We start from the raw sequence: 14590 nt of genomic DNA on the forward strand, positions 1-14590 counted from the left end.
GCTCAAGATTGACGTAGCCTTCCATCCTTCTGAGGTTGGTAAAATGAAGACCCAGATTGTTGGAGGCAATTTGTTGATATTGTAAACCACCTATTGTAAAGTGCTATTGCTAATTCTATTTGTTTAATGACTGTTCAAAGTTGCAATGGCACTGGAAAAAAGTGACTTACAATTGCTCCTCATACTTATGACCATCTCAGTGATTCTGTGGTCATGTGATAAAAATTTGAGCACTTGCAACTGGCATGTATTTATTTATTCATTTATTTAAGAGAATTTTTATGGCCACTCATTCTCAGTGACTCTGGATAGCTTATGAAAATAAAAACCCCATATACAAACAGTAAAAGCAAAAATCATAATAGTTGCAGCCTCCTGAGGTCATGAGACCACCATTTGGGACCTTCCCAGGGTGCTTCTGATAAGCAAACCCGGGGAGGGGAGAAGCCAGATTCACTTAATGATTATAGCAAAAATGGTTGTAAAATTGGATGCAATTCACAATGATCACATTGCTTAGCAACTGAAGTTTGGTCCCAGTTGTTGATTATAAGGACTACCTGTAAAACCTAGTAACTATCCATTTTATTACATGACTAATGATATGTAAAACATCATACATTTAGTCTACAAAATTTTTAAGGAACCATGATGTCACCTTGGAAAAGATACAAGTAAAAACACAACTGCAGTTACGCCAACATCTACTAAAATTGGATGTGACTCACTTAATGATCATATTGCTTAGCAATAGAATGTCCTGTCCTTTCTGGTTGTCAGTGAAGAACTATGTGTAAAACCTAGTAGCTATAAATTTTATTCCATAACTAATCATATGGTGAAATATAAGACTGTACTTGGTGTACAATTGTTCGCTATGGCAATTATACTCAGTGCTTTTTTTGTAAAAAAAAAAAAAAAAAGGTGCCGGAACTCGCACATGTTATACAACCCGCCTTGCCTACCCTACAAGGTTCCATCCAAAAAAGGGGCCAGAACTTCGTTCTGGGCGTTCTATGAGAAAAAAAAGCCCTGGTTATGCTAACATCTACTAAGAACTTACATAAATGGGTGCAGGTAGACCTCACTTAGAGCAGAGGTGGGGAACTATGGACTCATTATGACTTGTGGACTTCAACTCCCAGAATTCCTAAGCCAACTATCCCAGCACTGGGATGAACTTTCCAAAGGCTGAGAGAATCGGGAAAAGGAAAGTACCGTACAATCACAGTCATATGATTTACCACTTAACAACCATTTAATGGCACTTTCAATTATGGTTGGTAAATGAGGATTACCTATACTACAAAAAAAGAATGTGATAAAGCCTTTTGACATATTGGTGTCACCCCTCTCTGCAGGGAGATGTGGCCTGTTTAATTAGCCTATCCCGGGAGACGTATGGATCCTATGGGGTTCAGAGAGAGCTTGGGGTTTTCTTTAAGGATGTAGTGAGCAGTTTGGCTGAGAGCTTTGTAATTTCCTGAAGTGAGCAGGTGGCTGGTGCCTTGGATTATATCATTTATATGTGGCCTCTCCCTAGGCACTGATCCCAGAATACACCTTAGTTTATTGAGGAATTCTGGGAGATGGAGTTCCAGAAGAAAACCTGGAGTACCATTGCAAGAAGACTTGAAGCTAGTCTGACCAGACATGAATAAGAACCCATATTAGGGATCAAATTCCTCCCTGTCCTTATTTATCTGCTGATAACTGTCCACCATCTTATTTAGAATGAACCAGTTCCCATTTTTCCATTTAAAAAATATTTTTAATTAAAAAAGGAAGTGTGTATCCCCCCCACAATTTTTATTGACTGTTTTAATTACAATAGGAAAAGAAAATATAAATTAAATTCAGAAAAAAAATAAGAAGAAAAAGTGCAAAAAAAGAAGAAAAAATTGATAACAAATATTTTTTCTTCCCATAAACCAGACATGTCAAACACAAGAACTGTGGGCCAGATGTGATCTGCAAAGCCATCCTGGAAACAGTGAGGGAACGGCCCCCGCTTCCTTGGTCCTGGCCCAGGCCGGCCGGGAGCCAATGTACAATTTTGTGGTAGCCATCTATGCTGAAATGCATTGTCTTAGCTCCACAAGGCCATTTGGAAACAGCGAGGAACCAGTCTCTGCTGTGTCGGTCCCGCCCCCTGGGTGCATGCTGGGGAGATGTCATCCTTTGTGAGGGATGAAGAAATGCACCATTGCTTGGAAGTGGCCAGCAAATGGCCCTCGCCTACTTCACATATCCAGCTTGATGGGCTCTGGGGAAGGGGTTTCGGCAGGCAGCGGGGCGCTCTCACAGCGCCAAGAGACTGAGCTGCGTAGCGCGAATTTGATGAAAAGTGCAATGCTGCCTAGCCCCCAGCCTGCCCGGTTTCAGCAGGCAGGAAGGTGCAAAGCTGGTGAGCTTTGCATCGCCTGGCTCAACCTCTCGGTACTGTGATGAGAGCACCCCGCTGCCTGCCAAAACCAGGCAGGTTGGGGGCTGGGCGGCATCGTGCTTCTTTTCAGATTTGCGCTGCCTGGCTCAGCTTCTTGGCGCTGTGAGGAGAGTGCCCTGCTGCCTGCCGAAATTGGGCAGGCTGGGGGCTGGGCGGCATCATGCTTTTTTTCAGATTTGTGCTGTCTAGCTCAGCATCTCTGCACTGTGAGGAAAGTGCCCTGCTGCCTGCCAAAACAAAGCAGCCTGGGGGCTGGGCGGCATTGTGCAGGTAATGTTGACTCTCACGCTGCTCATGGCATCCCCTCCCCCAGAGCCTACCAAGCCAGATATGTGGTGAGGGCCATGTGCTGGCCACTTCCAGGCGATGGTGCATTTCTTCATTCCTCACGAAGGGTGTTACCACCCCAGCTACATTTCTTGCCTGTTTTTCTCCCGCCCTCATCTCAAATATTTCCCAACATTCTGTGCTTAGAAAGGAAGAAAGGAAAGAAGGAGAGGGAGGGTCTGAGGGAAGTCCTGCCTTAGTCCTGCCCTGCTACCCTTTCACCATCCCCTTGCCCCCTCCTCCTGGCCTATCCTGGGGGTCTCCCATCCTATTGCTAAGAAAGCTTTGGATACAAAGCTGGTCTCCTCCCATGGAAAGGGAATAGGCCTCCCTCTGACTTTTCCCTCATACCCATCATGAGCAACCTGGGTAAGGAGAGCAAGCACAGCAGCAGCAGCCTTGAGGAGGAGGTAAGTGCAGCTGGGCACCCCCCCTGGGGACGTGGGGCTGGGCTTGGTGCCACGGGTGCTCAAGGGCTAGGCTGGGCATTTGACCTCTGCTGCCCATGGCTCCAGAAAACCCGCACCACCATCCAGCCCCCCTTGCATGGCCTGAGAAGAACAGTGAGGCTCCTCCAGTGGACCTTGCCTTGGCACTTGCCCTGGTCCCACCCCCTTCTGCCAGAGACCCTCAGATCTGTCCCACTCCCGCCCAGGCCTCCACAGGCACCCTTGATGTGAATGATGTAGAGCTGGCCACGCCCACCCAGTAGGCCACACCCACTCCAGCCATGCCCACCCAGTAGGCCACACCCACCCTGGCCACACCCACCTGGACCCCCGAGGGCAGCCGCAATGCTGATGTGGCCCTCAGTAAAATTGAGTTTGACACTCCTGTCATAAGCCATGCATTATCTGTATACAGATCCATACATCATCAGTTTTTCAGCAAAAAGTCCATAAAGGATTATTAAACTTTATAAAAACATATTGTTTTAATTGTCATCAAACAAACTTTATATTCCATCCTTTTACTTCTGACAATCTTGATCTTTAATTCATTCAGATATTGTATGATATGGCTTCCCATCAAATTTTCAATTTTGAAATTGCTGAGAGAGATGTTTTGGTTCTTGGAGACCCTGACTCCACCCCCCAACCTTGATATTTATAATTTATATAAAACAATTGTGTATGAAAAAATGCTTTAGATCATCTTTCACTATCTCTTTCAGATACACTGAAGCATAAATAGCCTTTATAGAAAGAATCCATCTATTATTCCTAAGTTCACAAAATGTTTTCAAGGATAAACATGTGTTATACTTCCAGTTCATTACTGATCAAAGTTACAGAAGTAGATGTCAGAGTTCATGACTTCTGCAAATCATAATGTATAACTCCAAGTATAAGACTGTGTAGTGAAAGCTTTTGACAAACAATGGAAACTGTGATACCTATTATTATTATTGCAAAAAGATATCAACTCAAAGTGTCAATGTACGTCAAGACGTAGGATTTAGATTCTGACTCTGAAGAAGCTGCTGTAGTTGAACCAATAGAATAGAATATCGGCCTAAGGAGATACCAAGCTAAGAATCACCTGAGGCTGATCAAACACAAGTGCTATTGGAACAGCTGGAGTAACCAGATGATGAATTATAGCTTCCAAGGGCTTGTCCTAGGTGAGTACAATGAAGAGTAGAGTTAAGACAAAGAAAGAGTGAGGCTTCTTTCTAAGAAGGAAATAGCTATCTTAATAAAAGAGCTGGCTGCAGTCTGATTTAAGAGGTAGTCCTAAACCAACTTTTTCTCTGGAAACAACTGTTTGATCTCCTACTCTGGTGTGTTGTTCCTGTGTATTCTTGTTAAAAAAAAAACCAACCTCTGGAACTGTGATTGGATTGGACTGGCTGATGAACCTGGCTCTCTGTACTTTGGACTGGATTTTGACTTCTATGTGTTCCACTTGAAAACGAAGCTACTCAGTATGTGTGAGTTTGATAGTTGAAACAGGATAACATGAAGTTTTTTTTTTTAAAGAACTTCCAAACTAGTTTAACTATTGATACCTTATCTACACTATGGTATTCTAGTTAAGGATTTATGAGGGGAGTATTTTTTTATTGGCATCAAAAAGAAATTGATACAAAATCAAAAGTAGATACTGATGAATGAATTGATACTACTCCAATTAAGACATAAGCAGAATCTAGTCTTAGGTTTACAATAACAAAAAATCAAAGTGATTTGTAATGAATTGAACCTCATGGAAATAAATGAATTTTATAACAAGGTGAATCTTGTTAAACAAATATTTTGAAAATGATAACAAACCAGATAAACTATTTGTATTACAAAGTTTTTATATTAATACTTGCATGAGATAAAACATTCTTTTTAGTGACATAATAGCCCACTAGACCAGACCATAAAATCAACTCCACTGGAAGACTAAAGCTACTTTTATAGAGATTGGCTGTAATGTTGCAAGTCTGATTGTGTTGTAGCTGTTCCCCTTCTTATGCTCTAGGACAGAGGTGTCAAACTTGCAGCGTCACGTGATGTGTCGCGACGTATCGTGACTTTTTTCCCATTGCCGGCAATGGGGTGGGCACAGTTTCGGCATGATGCATCTGGCCTGCAGGCCGGCAGTTTGACACCCCTGCTCTAGGGAATCAGGATGATATCTGCATGAGCTGCTTCCAAATGTTATCTCGTTTCTCTGGACTTCAAAAATGTTACAGCTCCTTTTCCCTCTGTAATATTTATTTTCATCGAAGTCATTCCTATTCTCTACAAATACATCATGATCAGCTGGATTTCTCCCAAAGGGATACATAGACAATATCAGTTATTTTATGTTATTGATAATATAAATTAGAAGGAGCATGGTGGCTCATGTGGTTAGGATGCTGAGTTGGAGTTTAGCAAGTTTAGCAAGCTGTGTTCAAAACCCAAGTGCTGCTGCATGGAAGGGTGAACTCTCATCCTTGGCTCCAGTTCCTTGATGGGGACATGAAAGGAGCCCCCCCCCCATGCATCCAATGGGCAATGGTGATGTCACCGGCTAATCCTCCCAACCTGGGAGCACTTCAAAAGGTGCCTCTGACATGAACAGGATGGGAATATAAATTAGAAAAACAAGAAAGGGGCTACAATTTTTCTAGATGTGGAAAAAGGCTTTTGCTAATTTTGAATGAGCTATCATATTTATGGCCAGAAGGTTAAGTGTGGTTTGAATTTTCTTAAATGGCTACAGACCCATGCCTTTGTAATCTGTTGCTTAGATTACTGCAACACGTTCTACATGCGACTGCCTTAAAGGGAATTTGGAATCTGCAACTAGTGCAGAATGGGACTGCATATGTAGTAAATCATGCTGGGTACAGGACACAAGTTAACTACTACTACATGAGGTGCACTGGCTACCTGTGTGTTTCCTGTCAGTGTGTTTAAGGTGCTGGTTGTCACCTTTAAAACCCTACCTGGCTTGGGACCAAGTTACCTGATGGATTGTCCATCTTAAAGCAACTGTACCTGTCCAGTCCAGCAGATTGGACATACTGCAGATCCATCAGTAGAGCGTTGACTGGTGGAAAATAGAAGACATGTTTTCTCTGCTGTAGCCTTTGTTTTGTGAAATATGTTCCCCTTGGAGATCAGAATGTCTCCAACCCTCTCTTATTGTAGAATAAAATGAATGTAAAGGATGGATTACCTTTCCTGTAATTTTTTAGGCTTTTCAGCCAGATTTTCTATTAAACATCACAAGAGTTTCCCTACAAAGTATACCAAGGTTCCCTTTATCTATGACAATAGCTACCGGAACACATAATGCTTTTTATTGGAAATCCCATATAATTCTCTTTCAAAGAATGGCAAACTACACTGTATGAGTATGTATCACTATAAAAAATGACTGCATTTGAAAAAACAAAGTTGTTTCTGAATTTGGATCTTTAAATTGTATATCAGTTAAATATTGATTGATTGTTGAACTGATTATAATAGCTTGTGAAGTTTTAAGTTGTTACAAAACATCTGAATATGTAGCATTAAATGAGTGTCAATTTAATTTTTTGTGCATTCTTATATAGGCTATAAAGGTCTTTTCCATTTTTAATTTTTTTTTCTACCATTTTTTTCTTGATTGTCCTTTTAAATGATTTATCCAGTTGCCTCAGGGAAAAAGCACCTTTGGGATAAAGATTGTGCCATTATATGCAATGTTTTGGTTGTGCTGCCCAGCCTGTTCTTATGATTTTCCTAATCGAGTTCCTGGTTCTCAATTTATGATTGATTACTTCAAGGTGCTTTCCAAATATAAGGAATCAGGCAAGGATTATTCCATGATGTGGGAGTTTCATCACTGGAAGCTTTCAAGAAGAGACTGGACTGATCAGAAATGGTGTAGGGCAGTGATGGCGAACCTTTTAGAGACCGAGTGCCCAAACTGCAACCCAAAACCCACTTATGCATCGCCGGGTGCCAGGTGGGTGTCGCTGGGTGTGGCCCATTGGGTGGGCGTGGCTGCGGTGATAATGGCAGACTGGGTGGGACTAAAAAGTTTAATCAATCAATTCCAACTTTGCAAGATCTTTTTTTCCCCGCGAGAAGTTGAAATTGACTGATTGATTGAACCTTTTTTTTTTTTGCACATGGCGGTGGAGGCCTAAAGTGAAAAGGTTTTATAAAACCCAGCTGAAGGCCTAAGACTGGGGCGACGGCACGTGTGCCCACAGAGAGGGCTCTGAGTGCCGCCTCTGGCACCCGTGCCATAGGTTCGCCACCATTGGTGTAGGGCCTTTTGCTTGGGTGGCGGGTTGGACTAGATGACCTATAAAGTCTATTCTACTCTACTCTACTCTACTCTATTCTGGATGTTAGCTGTGTTTTTCTATAAAAAGCTACATTTTAATCTTTCTTTGCTATACAATTGCTTAGATGGAAGGTGCATACTTCAGTTTTATTGGGTTAGTGCATAGCCTTCACTTCTCATACTATTGGCTTAGTGACCTCAACTCCTTAGTAAAAATGCATTCCTGCTTCCTCAAAATCCTTGGTTTGGATAGCTACATGTAGTGCTGGATCATCAGCCTAGCAAAACTTTCAGATTTGGTTTCTGGCAAATCTCTACTATATAGAGTAAATAGAAGTGGGGCTAGAACTGATCCCCATGGCAAGCCATTCTTAATGGAAAAGGGTTTACTAATGGTGTATCCTACAGCAACCTGAAGTATTGGTTTTCTAACATGGTCTCCAGAAGGCTTGTTACTTTAAGACACGGAATAGTTTCCTTAAGCTTGAGCATCAAACAATCAAGCCACACAGTATCATAACTGCAGTCAAATCAATAAAAACCATGGCAGTTTTTAGTCCTTTTGGAAACCAGTTTTGATAAATGAAGTAAGAGCCTTGCTTGCAGCAACTCCTCTTGGTGTAGAACCCAGCCTGAAAAGAAAGGACAAGCCAATCAACACCAACATATTGGTACATTCTGTTATAAATAATTGTTCCAGAAGTTTATACCAAATGTTCATTAGAGCTGTAGGGCAGAAGCTTGCTGAATCATTGTGTGGTTTTCTGGGTTTGGGATATTTTGAACTGACTGGGGATCTTTCTAGTGTTCAAAGCATCTGTATAAAATTGTTATACAAGTCTTCTAGCATGTAGTCCTAAATGTTTAAATAAGCTCTGGGAACATCCCATCAGACCCAACAGCTTTCCTTACTTGCAGTAGGTGAAAGTTACATTAATTAAGAAAACCTGTTATTATCATGTCAATCTTTACTATGACTGATGCTAATCATATGGATCTAGGTGCTGCAACTTGCAATAGGGTAGGAAAACTGATCAAGTGTTATCCCATCAATTTCTTCACCGGAGTGGAGATATTCACAGAATGATCATGAATGATCATATACATCTTTTATTTGAAAGAACTTGATGTACTGCCTCATATTCTCATCACCATGTATTTTGATTAAAGGTATTCTGATGTAGACTACATTGAAATAAAGATCAGGCTAAAGGCTAAAACATATAAAGAATGGTTGCTGGAATTGGGTATGTCTAGTTTAATGAAGAGAAGGACGAGGGGGGACATGATAGCAGTGTTCCAATATCTCAGGTATTGCCACAAAGAAGAGGGAGTCAAGCTATTCTTCAAAGCACCTGAAGGCAGGACAAGAGGCAATGAATGGAAATTAACCAAACAGAGAAGCAATTTAGAACTAAGGAGAAATTTCCATACAGTTAGAATAAATAATCAGTGGAACAGCTTATGCTCCAGCACTAGAAGTTTTTAAGAAGAGATTGGACAACCATTTGTCTGAAATGGTATAGGTTTCCTGCCTGAGCAGGAGATTGGACTAGAACAGGGCTTTTCAACCAGTGGTACGCGTAACACTGGTGGTACATTGGCACCTGGCAGGTGGTAGGCGACCATCCTAGAGAAGTAGTGGGGGAGGGGAATGAGCTGAACTGGCAGCAGCACCGCACTGAGCGAGAGACGGCTGGAGCTGCAGGGCTGTCAGGGTTCAGCAGAAGTGCCAGGATCAGCATGGCTTTCCAGCTGATCGGCTCTTCTTCAGGGCTGTCAGGGCTCAGCAGAAGCGCCAGGATCAGTGCCGAGCTCCAGCTGGAGCTCAGGGCTGATCCTGGTGCTTCTGAGAAGCCCAGAAGAAGCGCCGATCAGCTGGAGCCCTGCCCCTACTCTGCAGAGGGCAGATCCCCATCATCCCCAGCCTGGCAGCGGTGTTCCTGCTGCACCGTTGCAGACAAAAGGGGGCTCTGGTGAGGACGAGGTGGAGGAAGAGGATTTAAGCAAGCTTAGCAACCGGAGTGGGGATCCCCCCCAAAAAACAACCTGGGGAACCTCCCAGCATGACAGAAGTGACCAAAACTTGCTGCATCCACCCAGCAGATGGGAGGGGGAATAAAAACCAAACACCTCCCCACTGCCAATCCTCAACAGAAATGCTCACAACAATGAAAACCTCAGACAGGAGGAAGAGCGCAGCCAGGCGGGCAGGTAGGTGTCTTTCTCGGCTGTGGCTTGGGGGGGGGAAGGGGACAACTTCACCCCCCTCAAACGCTGCCCTTCAAGGTCCCTTCCAACTCTGTTCTTCTATTTCAGGGGTAGGCAACCTTGGCTCTTTTATGACTTGTGGACTTCAACTCCCAGAATTCCTGAGCCAGCCATGCAAGTCATAAAAGAGCCAAGGTTGCCTATTCCTGTTCTATTCTATCACCTGGAATTTTCAGTTGCTGTAAAATGTAGCAGCCAGGTTCCCACAAAAGCTGACCACAAGGAACATGTTTCACATGTTTTGTGGATCCTGCTTTGGTTTCCTAGGAGCTTCCAAGTACAATTTAAAGTGCTGTTACTGATGTATGCAGAGTTTATGGCTTGGTGCTTGTTATCTGCAGCACTAGATCTCTCCATTAGAGTCAGTCCAACCACTGGAGAAGCAGCTAATTGTCCCTCATTTTGGTGAAGGAGGAGGGCATGGAAGTGCTTATTTTTGGAACTGGCCCACCAGCATAACCTCCCACAGGAGATTTATTTGCCTCTACCACTGTCTACCTTCTAGAAAAAGTAGATGATGAGCTTTTGTGGAGGGCTTTTGGGACCTGGTGCCATATATTTTGTTTAGATTTCATCTTTCTTCAGCTAATTAATATTACATTAAAAGATAGCCAGTTTGCTGTAGTGGTTAAGGTGCTTGCCTAGAAGTCAGGAGAGTGTGAGATCTAGTCCCATCTAAGCATGAAAGCCAGCTGGGTGATTTTGGACCAATCACTCTCTTTTAGTCCAACCCACGACACAGGTTGCTATTGAGAGGAAAAGAGTAGAAGGAAGGAGTACTATGATTGTTCGCCTTCTTGAGGTGCTTATAAAGAAATAAAGGGGAGATAAAAATGTAATAAATAAACATTATATCTTTATATCTTGTTATCCACCAAATCTTATGATTGTTTTGCCGCACAAATTTGATCAATAAATAATAAGCAAAGAAATATATGCCAATGTTAATCAGTTAGAGTTATTCTCCTATGGATCAAATCAAATTAATAATATATCTTTGCTACAAACTTAAACACTCCTTAGAGCAGAGCACAGGAATGAAGAACAGAATGAATGGGGAGAGTAAAATGTGAAATTGATAGTAAAATGGCAAGGAAACACCTACTGAATGAATAAATCACCAGGGCAAGATAAATTGTACCCTACTATCCAAGTGAATTATACTCCAGCTAGATTTTTTTTCTGTTACCTTTAAAAATCCCAAAGAGTACTTCTGTTCTGCCTTTCTGCTCTAGATATCTTGGTATTGAAAAAGGAGGAAAGAAATAGCCAGGTAACTATAGTACAGCTGTTTTTTGACACTGATACCAAAGAAAATTATAGAACAGATCATAAAGAACATGTTTATAAAGTACTTCTAGATAAGGGGTGTAAAACTCAATTTCATTGAGGGCCGCATCAGCATTGCAGTTGCCCTCAGGGGGCCAGGTGCTTCCTTCCCAAGTGCCCCATAGGTGCCCAAACACTTTCCCCCCGCCTCTGCCTCTGCGCATGAACTTATCTGCTCTGGGTCAAGGGGTTAGCGGGCTGTGGCTGCTGCCATACACCGTTGGCCTCCATGCGCTTGCTGCTGCTTGTGCAGGCCACGCCCACCCCAGCTTATTTTTGGGGTCTTGTGGAAAAATAAAGCCTTAAAAAAATAAAGGGCTTTTACAAAATTCCATGGGTGAAAGAGAGATCTTTATTTTTGCGCAAAAAGGTTCAGAAGTGACTTAACAATCAACAAATTTCTGAACAAGGGGGAGGGTCTAAACTAAAGCTTTATAGGTTTCTTTTTCTCAGGAACAAAGGAAGCATAGATGGAATCTTACATTGTATATGGAATCTACTTTGTGTAACATTCAGATAGTTTCTCACACGTTAGGTCCATTTCTCATGGGAATACAATGAAGGCAGTTTTTACTTTTATACAATGTTTCTAAATATGCATTAGGTCATTCACGTACTGTTAATACAGCTTTTGGCTAACACAGCTTTCTTTCAGAGATTATGCAGACACATGATTTTTGCTTTTAGTGATTTTTCATTATTATTATTATTATTATTACTTTATTCTTCTTTATTCTATGTTATTCTATTTCTTTCCCACTTTACTCCCCCCTTTTGGAAGTTTTCCAGCTTAAACTTCCATTATTCTACCTCTGATTCCGGATCTCCTGAAGGTACCATTTTATATTCCCATAAGGCTAACATTGTTTCATGTTTTGCTGTTAATTGGGCTGTACTTTCTGAGATCCTCCGAATCATGGCTATAAGACAGGGGATCAAGCAAGGAATTAAAATACATCCTAGAATTAACAAAACTTTCAGGCCTATAAACCTTCATAGTCATAGCAGCCTTGTTAATTCCAGGATCCATAGCAGCCTTGTTAATTCCAGAATCCACTATGGATTCTGTTTTGTTTCTTGAGTAACATACGTGTCCTACCAAGTTGGAAGTGAGACCCCAATCACCATCTTTCCCACTTGTATAGGTTAAATTATTATTTTTAGACATTTCTAGTACCTTGGTATAATTTAACTCTTGTGCCTCCCACGGCCACCTTTCTCCCATGTTTGTTCCACCACACACAAAACAGTTAGACACGCCTAAAGTATGGGCAATGTCTTCTGCTAACTTAACAAAGGTATTGGTTACATGTCTAGATACTTCAGGAATATGTAGGTTCTCCATTTCCTCATAATATGACCAAAATAATGATTTTTGTTCTGGTCTTTTGGTTGCAGTTATAATTTTGACTTCTATTTCTGACATTGGGTCATAGCCATTTGTATCTATTCCTATCCCAAACATCCATTTCTTACTTTCCCACTTATTCTGTTCTAGGAACCAACTGCCATTCTTGACTGTGAGAGTCATCAAATTACAGTTATCCGTTCCACAGGAATTTGCTTTTGTTTCATTCTTTTCAAACAAGATGTGGTCTATCTCTTTTGGGTCTTGGGTATGCCACTTAATACATGACCACCACTTACATTTGACCGCACATCCATCTGGTGGGCACAAGTACTTATGTTTTGGGATAAAGTTGTGAATATTACCGATCCCTCCGCAACCATATGTTGGAGTCCAATAATTAGCTGCTTTGCAAACATCAAAGGTGACGCTAAAACTGGAGTGTGGATTGGATTTCCATTGGGAGATCCCTAAGAGTGCCTGGTCCTTATAGCTAGTTCTTGTTCTATGTGTTTTGATTTGTAAGGCCCAACGATCAGGATCAGACTTCGGGTTATAACACTGATATTGGACACCTTTTCTACAAACTTTATATGTAGTTCTATTGTATGTACAAGAGTCAGGAGAACTATCTTGGCACCCTTCTGGTTTAACTGTATGGTAAATCAAAGTCTTGGTTATCTGGTTTCCTTGTTTTGTAGTTTTGATACAGTTTTGACAACCTTGGTTTCCCTGTGTTTCTGCTCTTTCTTGGTGTGTGCTACTCAATAATTCTTTATTAGAGGGTTTCTGCATTATGACCTCTCGTGTAGCCATTGTACTGATTTGTGTAGGAATGTGTGTGCATATTAAATAATTAACAAATATTACGAGCTGTAGAATCCTCATATCTTCCACCGTGCGTAGAGAGACAGCTTCCTGGGGTGTCTCAGCAAGGTTGTTGATCACACCGTGTCTTGGGAACCCGTTGCTGTATTTCTTGTAAATTTCAACACCAAAGGCTTGTCAGTCTTGTCCACCTTGTAGGTCACTGGATCTGCAGGTGCAGCTGCTTTCACTCTACTCCAATGGATCCAAGACTTTTCCTTCCAGGGTTTTCACTGCCAAAGGAGAACACATGACAACAGTATACGGTCCTTTCCATCTTGGGCTCAAGGGATCTGATTTCCAGTGCTTTACCCACACTCTATCTCCTGGCTTAACTAGGCAACTGTGCTGACTCAACAGTAGAATTTTGAGAAACTATTGCATAACCAGAGTATCTACATCCTTTATCCATAAAGCTAGAACCATCAGTAAACCATTGATAGTCTGGATTATGCAAGGGTTGGTCTGTAAGGTCAGGTCTGCAAGAATATTGTAGTTCTATTGTTTGCATGCAGTCATGAACAGGTTTGGTTGAATCAGGAATTGGCATTAGAGTTGCTGGGTTTAAAGTTGAGCATTGTTGCAGTGTAACTTGTGGATTTCCTAATAAAAGAGCCTGTATTTTATGCATTCGTTGATTACTTATCCATACATGTCCTTTATTGTCAATGATTGTCTGCAAGGCATGACTAGTGTAAACAGTCACTGGAGCTGAAAAGGTTAACTTGTTTGCCTCCTGCAGTAATAGCATAACTGCTGCTAGAATTTTTAAACATTGGGGCCAGCCCTGGGAAGAAATGTCCAGGTGTTTTGACAGATAAGCGACAGGGCGGTTCCAACTTCCCTGTTTTTAGGTAAGGACCCCTAAAGCTACATTTTGTCTTACACCCACATAAAGTGAGAAGGGCTTAGCTATATCAGGTAGTCCTAGGGCAGGGGCTGTAGTGAGAGCCTGTTGCAATTGTCTCATTGCTTGGGTTTGTTCCTCTTGCCACAACAGAGGTTCTTTTTCTGGTCCCCTTAAAGCTTGGTACAATGGTTTAGCTGTGAGAGCGAAGTTAGGAATCCAAATTCTACAGAAGCCTGTAATTCCCAAAAAGGCTCTAACTTCCTGTTTTGTTAGTGGGATGGGAATCTGTAACACAGCTTGCTTTCTCTGGGGGCCCAAAGTTCTTTGTCCTTGTGAAAGTTCATAGCCTAAATACATTACAGTCTCTTGAATTAATTGTGCTTTCTTTTTG

The sequence above is a fragment of the Crotalus tigris genome, unplaced genomic scaffold, assembly GCF_016545835.1.
Source record: "Crotalus tigris isolate CLP2741 ecotype Arizona unplaced genomic scaffold, ASM1654583v1 scf7180000017631.5181431, whole genome shotgun sequence".
Taxonomy (NCBI): domain Eukaryota; kingdom Metazoa; phylum Chordata; class Lepidosauria; order Squamata; family Viperidae; genus Crotalus; species Crotalus tigris.